The sequence below is a fragment of the Mytilus galloprovincialis genome, chromosome 13 (genome assembly GCF_965363235.1).
Source record: "Mytilus galloprovincialis chromosome 13, xbMytGall1.hap1.1, whole genome shotgun sequence".
Lineage (NCBI taxonomy): Eukaryota > Metazoa > Mollusca > Bivalvia > Mytilida > Mytilidae > Mytilus > Mytilus galloprovincialis.
This window is the reverse complement of record NC_134850.1, coordinates 15,365,967-15,373,283: the sequence shown is the minus strand read 5'-3', so window position 1 is coordinate 15,373,283 and position 7,317 is coordinate 15,365,967. Positions and strand designations below refer to the sequence as shown.

Genomic DNA, 7,317 nt, shown 5'->3' with positions numbered 1-7,317 from the left:
TTGTAAAACTGTGCACTTGAATTAAAGCCATGCATAATGATGCAAGAAGTCGTAAAACTGTGCACTTGAATTAAAGCCATGCATAATCATGCAAGAAGTTGTAAAACTGTGAACTTGAATTAAAGCTATCCATAATCATGCTAGAAGTTGTAAAACTGTGCACTTGAATTAAAGCCATGCATAATCATGCTAGAAGTTGTAAAACTGTGCACTTGAATTAAAGCCGTGCATAATGATGCTAGAAGTTGTAAATAAACTCATCATAGATACCAGGACTAAATTTTGTATATACGCCAGACACGCGTTTCGTCTACACTGAAAAGACTCATCAATGACGTTAAAAAGGCCAAATAAAGTACGAAGTTAAAGAGCTTCAAGGACCAAAATTCCTAAAAGTTTTGCCAAATTCAGCTAAGGTAATCTATGCCTGAGGTAGAAAAGCCTTAGTACTTCAAAAAATTCAAAATTTTTGTAAACAGTTAATTTATAAATATAACCATATCAATGACAATACGTGTCAGCACAAAAAGTGCTGACTACTGGGCTGGTGATACCCTCGGGGAAATCTCCACCAGCAGTGGTATCGACCCAGTGGTTGTAAATAAACTCATCATCATAGAGATCAGGACTAAATTTTGTATATACGCCAGACGCGCGTTTCGTCTACAAAAGACTCATCAGTGACGTTCGAATCCAAAAAGAAGTTAAAAAGGCCAACTGTGCACTTGCATTTAAGCCATGTATAATCATTCTAGAAGTTGTAAAACTGTGCACTTGAATTAAAGCCATGCATAATCATGCAAGAAGTTGTAAAAAAACCAAATTGCGGACAAAAAGCAAAAGTGTCGGAAAAAAAGCAAAATTATCGGACAAAAAGCAAAACGGACAAAAAGGATATTGTGGACAAAAAGCACCGTAAATGAAATTGTAAAGACTGTTTTACGCTTACAACATTAATAACCGTATATCTCGCTTCAAACATAATATTACAGAACTCGCCAAGGAATTTGTGTTTGTCCCGACTAAAAGGCTGCTAATAATATCATTATTGTTTGACAGAAATTTTACATTAAGTTTCTGCAAAAGGAAATAACAAATTCTCAAAAAATTCTATCTGACCCCATTTTTGGAAAACTACATCTGTAACAAACATACACTTTAAGCTACTTCTTTACAAGCAGAAGATGTATATTATACACACTAGTAGTCCTTTATGGGCATAAAAAAGTCAAACTCTTTTCTGTCATTTTTAGTAAAAACAAACAAAAGAACTACTAGTTTGTCAATTGGACCTGCTTTGATACTATAACTGCCCTTGAATTTTTACTAAATAACATTTTGTTCGCTATGGTGATTCCATATATTGTCAAATTATCGGAATTCTAAAGGGAACTAGCTGTGTACCCTTTATTGTGGATCTGTTTCTGTATTGTGTAATGATTTACAATTTATGACTAAATTACGCAGGTACTCATCGAAACAACATCTGATACAAAAAGTTAAAAACCCTTTTAGATATTTGGATGATATATTGGCTCTCAATAATGACGACTTCAGTGTGTACACTAAAGAGATTTATCCAGCTGCACTGAATTTAAACAAAGCTACAAGTTTGAGCTTTCTAAAAAGCTTTGGACTGCTTCGCCCTATCATAATTTTAGGTAATATATGTGCATGTGGTTGTTGAATTAGTATTGGAAGTGTGGTATTTTTAGATATTGATTGATATAAAATGGATGTACTCTAAGCGTATGCGTATCCATGCTTTAAAAAAATAAAATTGTTGAAAATTAAAACAGTTATAAATAGACACGACTCTCGAATTTTACAGAAGAGTGTCCACCATGCACTTGCACTGCACTATTATTACAAAAGTAGAAAAGAATGATATACAAATGGATGAAAAATATATATACATGTAACTGTTATATGAACATAATATATAACAACAAACCAATGTACGATACTGATTTGTATCACTACAATATATAGTCATAACAGTCAGGTTGAATTTCCTGTCATTTATTCATCATCCATGCACAAACTTGTCCCAGAAAAAAAATTCTCTGTACATAATGTACTAACCTGTTTTTATTCTGTGACAAGTGCTTTTGGCAATCCACAAGAACTTGCTGTCATCTGATGTTCAGTACTGCAGTACTTTGATTAAGTTTGTTGTCTAATTTCAAATTTTAGATGTGGCATTTATTACCAATGAAACAGCTATCCATCAGAGTTCAAAGGAGGAAGATATGCATATATTATTCTTCAAAATATCTGTAAATTTGCGTAAGAAACTTTTTTGTTCTTCCCTGGCCGGGATTCGAACTCAGTCTTCTTAAATATTGTGGCACCAAATCGCCTTGCACTGTGACCAACGTGCTAGACCACTCGATCACCTAGGCTCTATAATAATAAAGCTTTTGGTGGCCGGGGGTTAACTTTCCTCGTCAGTTTAAACTTTTAATCTTGCGTCGTGACACAGTACATGATATATATGGCATGAAGATGGAATTGTTACAGATCAGCTGAATTATCTATTGTAAAGGATCCTACAAATTAATGTAAGATGCAGCCATAGAAATAATTATGTTATAAGTACGTCTGAACCAATGACGACTCTACAACAAACATTGATGGTGATACAAGGATGAAAACACATTCTGTATATATAATTTGTCTAAATAACAGTCCAACAATGTTGTTTAGATCTGTAAATTTGCGTAAGCATTTTTTTCTTCCCTTGCTGGGATTCGAATTCATGCTACTGAGATATCCTGGTACCAAATCACCTAGCACTGTGACCGACACGCTAGACTACTCGACCACCTAAGCAATTATAGGTCAACATACGGTCTTCAACAATGAGAAAAACCCATACTATATGGTCAGCTTTAATTATACATGATCAACATATGAAAAAGGTGATTGTTTATGATTGCTGACGAGACAACAATTTAGTAACAACATCACAGCAAATTCACATTTGAAATAATTTCACATTTACCGTTCAATGTTTCCGCAGGTGCTATCCAGCGCTTGACTATAATTACTTTATACCTTTTAAGAGTTTCGTGTGATTAGCGTGGTCAAATGAAAACCATTTTCGCTCTTTGGCTTTGATAAGGTATGCATACGAGAGCTTGCTTAATTTTTTGCTTGTTTCAAAAAGATGGGGAGCGGTGTAACTCAAAATTTGAATTGCTTTGTTTTTGTTTTTGTTTTTGTTTTAGCTGAAACAGTTATTTACTTTGTTGCCACTGAGGAAATGTATGCTATACCTTCAAACAGAATCACACAGCTGTAGACAATGTTAACTGCTTAACACATATTTTGTTTTGACAATGACCCGAAAACGCATAAAGCCAAAATAAGCCGTGAATTAATAAAACATTACTGAAACTTTGCAATCGCTTTTCTACAAAGTTTAAACGCTCTGAACTTTTAATTATTGATATAGATTTATTATTCAATATGTATGTTCTGCTTTACTTTTTCCTTAAATAAGTCATTTTAATTAAATTGTCAAATTTTGTTTAAAATTATTTTTTAGAAATATTCTGTACATGTTATAATACGAGCGAGTACATTGTACATGCTATAATTTGTATTTTGACATGGTACAAGTTATAACATTAACAATTAATATTTTTGTATGTCCAAAATCGCAACTTGTATACGACCTAACATATATATACATTTTGGGGTAATGATAAATTTATCCTACGACTTTTAAATATCATGCTGGGCATTTTAGGAACAAGTAATGAGTGTGCGGATAGCGATTTACAGAATATAGAAAAATGGGCAAAAAATATGAAGAATAGAGACAAATTGACCCAAAAATACAGAAAAGAGAATAAAGAGGTGCTAAAATATAAAGAATGGGGAATAAAGGACGCATGGTTGTCTATAATTGGTTACATCCAATTCATTTAGAATTTTGTGGATGTTTATCTTATTTGCACTCCTGATTTTCATTTTAAAAAAAAATATAAAAAAGAATATAGAAAAATGTCATAGAAAATTAAAGAAAGCAAAATTGAATGACTCCCTACCAAAACCCTAACGTATTGAAATTGCATGCCTTCTTCACGAGGTGCACGTGTGGCACTGTTTCACAAATGACAACTAAAACTAGTTGTTAGTTTCTACGTCATTTGGTCTATTTTGGAGAGTCTCATTGGTATGGTGGCCGGTTCAAGCCATTTTGCTATTTCGTGATTTCTCCTTAAGACGTCATTAACAATCAGAGAAAAACACGACCTTGTGCTATCGACAGTTTGCAGTACCGTGAAAGTACATATGTTGTAGTACGGAAGCCGGTTAGTGCCAGGATACAGTTTTATTTTTAATTCGTTAAAACCACTAAGCAAAGTTGTTATAACGACTTGGCGTATATAACTTGTTACAACAACTTAAATACTCATTATAACAACTAAACAAACTCGTTATAACAACATAAAAACTCGTAAAAACAACTTAACAAACTCCTAATAACTACTTATTTAATTAGCTAACTCTTTAAAAACAACATAGCTAACAGTTGTTCGAACTTAGCTAACTTGTTATGATGACTCATTCCAACTTCAGGACTTAACTATACTCACTACTGTATTGGTCTTGCTTTATTTTCGATTGTCTACTTATTTATGGATTTTTAAAATGTATAGACTATAAATGAACATGAATTATAAATAGAGATTGAAAGTTGTAAAACTGCAAAATAAAAGCATTAGTAGTATACCGGTGATCAAAGTCACAAATCGATTGAGATAAAACAAATCCGGGTTACAAACTAAAACCGAATGAAACACATCAACTATAAGAGGAAAGCAAAGAAACAACAGGAACACTGATTTGCAACAAAAACAAACGCCAACATACATATAAACGAACTACTAGTAATTGAGCACAACTGCCACAAACCTGACTTGGTACAGGACATTTTAAGAAAAATTGGTTGGTTGAACCTGGTTTTATTGCTAGCAAAACCTCCCACTTATAATGAAAATATTAAAGAAACCATCGGTATAATGACAACACTACGTGACAGAAATACAGCACAAACACACACAAGAACACTCATCACAGAGAAATGCACAAACAAATAATATAAATGTCGACAGTCACACAACATGCAAACCGCAGTACAACAACGAACATCTTTTATCAACGACAGATACCACAGGACATCACAAATAGTGAAACACTTACGTAACAAATAGTAATCTCGACTCTATACAATTATTTTCACATTACCAGTCCAAATAATGTTCATGACAGTGATGGTATTGAAATGCTATCTTATAATTATTTGGACAACAAACGATAAGACATAACATATTATTCAACAAAAACCATAACAGAAACATCAAAATTAAATACATGAATGTTGGCTGTAGAAAATATCGAGAAACGTCGTATATCAATGCTAATTCATACTCGGTATAATAGTCATATTCGGGAATAGGTCACATTCGGACAGACGACTAAGACGTGGTAATTTTTTAATTAATTAGTTAAGACACAGACAAATAGTATAGATCAACCATTTCGTGATAGTTTCCATAAAATTTATGGAGTGTCATTTTTAATATTTCCTCCTGTTAACTCTGTTTTCAGAAGTTTTTGTGTAAGGAGAACACTCCTGAATATGAGGTCAGTATAGTGTGAACATGCACGAGAATAACCTATCAATTGAGATATGCAAATAGTCAAATACCATACGACGGAGCAGAGGGTATGTTACTGCTGAAATGGGAAATTGAGAAGTTGAAATCGTCCCGTTTGTAGTTAATGTTCTAGTGAAGTTAACGTTGTCCATCTGTATCAATAGTATTGAGATAAACAACCATGTATCAATCAGTCATTCTTGTATCAGTAGTTTCCTAAGTCCACTGGGATATATGAGATGCAAATACTGACTAAATTATGGTTTTTCAGTGATTGAACATCATCAATATATCTAAAAGTCAACTTTCCACTTTCATTTTTGTAGATAAATTTGGCAATTAGTTTTCTCGTTAGAATTGTTTTAAATTGTCATTTCGGGGTCTTTTATTGCTGACTACATATGCGGGATGGGCTTTTCTCATTGTTGAAGGCCGTACGGTGACCTATAGTTGTTAATTTCTGTGTCATTTGGTCTCTTGTGGAGAACGGTCTCATTGGCAATCATACCACATTTTTTTATATTACAGAATTTTGCAAGGGGCTTTTTCTTTTTGTCTTTTAGAAGGTTCTGAATGAATTCTGCTTCATACGAGTACAAAAACAAATTGGTCAGAAGGGGTGCATAATCAGTACCCATTTGGATACCGACTATCTGTTGAAATGTCAATTCTCAAAACTCAAAAAAAATATTATGTGGTTTATAAAGTGTAGCAATTGACAATATCATCTTCACTCTATTTATTGATAAAAGCATTGTGGTTCTCCACAAAATAAGAATTATTATCAGCCTAAACAAAAAAATCATATCTACCGTAACGATTCACATTTTTGTCGAGCCTGCGACTTTTGTCGCAAAAAGTTCGACATAGGAATAGTGATCCGGCGGAGGCTGCTGCGGTGTTAGCTAACATCTTAAAATCTATATAATTTAGAAGGTGGAAGAACTAAATATTTCATACTTTGTATATAGCTGCCCGATGTTACGAAGTTTCCGTCAGTCACATGACCAATATCCTTGACCTCATTTTTATGGTTCAGTGACCACTTGAAAAAAAATTAGAATGTTTTGTTATGTTAAATTCTCTCTATAGGTAATAGGATAACTATATTTGGTATGTGCGTACCTTGCAAGGTCATCATGCCCGTCAGACAGTTTTCACTTGACTTTGACCTCATTTCATGGATCAGTGAATAAGGTTAGGTTTTGGTGGTTAATTCCATATCTCAGATACTATAAGCAATAGGTCTAATATATTCGGTGTAAGGAAGGACTGTAAGATGTACATGTCAAACTGGCAGGTGTCATCTGACCTTGACTTCATTTTCATGGTTCAGTGGTTATAATTAAGTTTTTGTGTTTTGGTCTGTTTTTCTTATACTGTATGCAATAGGTTTACTATATTTGGTGTAGGGAATGATTGTAATGTGTACATGTTTAGCTGGCAGATGTCATCTGACCTTGACCTCATTTTCATGATTCAGTGGTCAAAAGTTAAGTTTTTGAGTTTTTGTCTTATTTTCTAATACTTTATGCAATAGGTCCACTATATTTGGTGTATGGAAACATTTTATGATCTATATAGCAGTCACTCAGTTTTTATTTGATCTTGACCTCATTTTCACGGTTCAATGTTCAGTTTT

At 33.4% G+C, this 7,317-nt stretch overlaps 1 long non-coding RNA gene across 1 annotated transcript; it reads left to right on the top strand.

The window, feature by feature from the left end:
* The first annotated feature begins 1,196 nt into the window (after positions 1 to 1,196).
* LOC143055884 (uncharacterized) lies at positions 1,197 to 3,405 on the top strand. Its single transcript, XR_012972159.1, has 2 exons — positions 1,197 to 1,661; positions 3,234 to 3,405. It is a non-coding gene; the product is annotated as an uncharacterized LOC143055884 (long non-coding RNA).
* Positions 3,406 to 7,317: the final 3,912 nt, after the last annotated feature.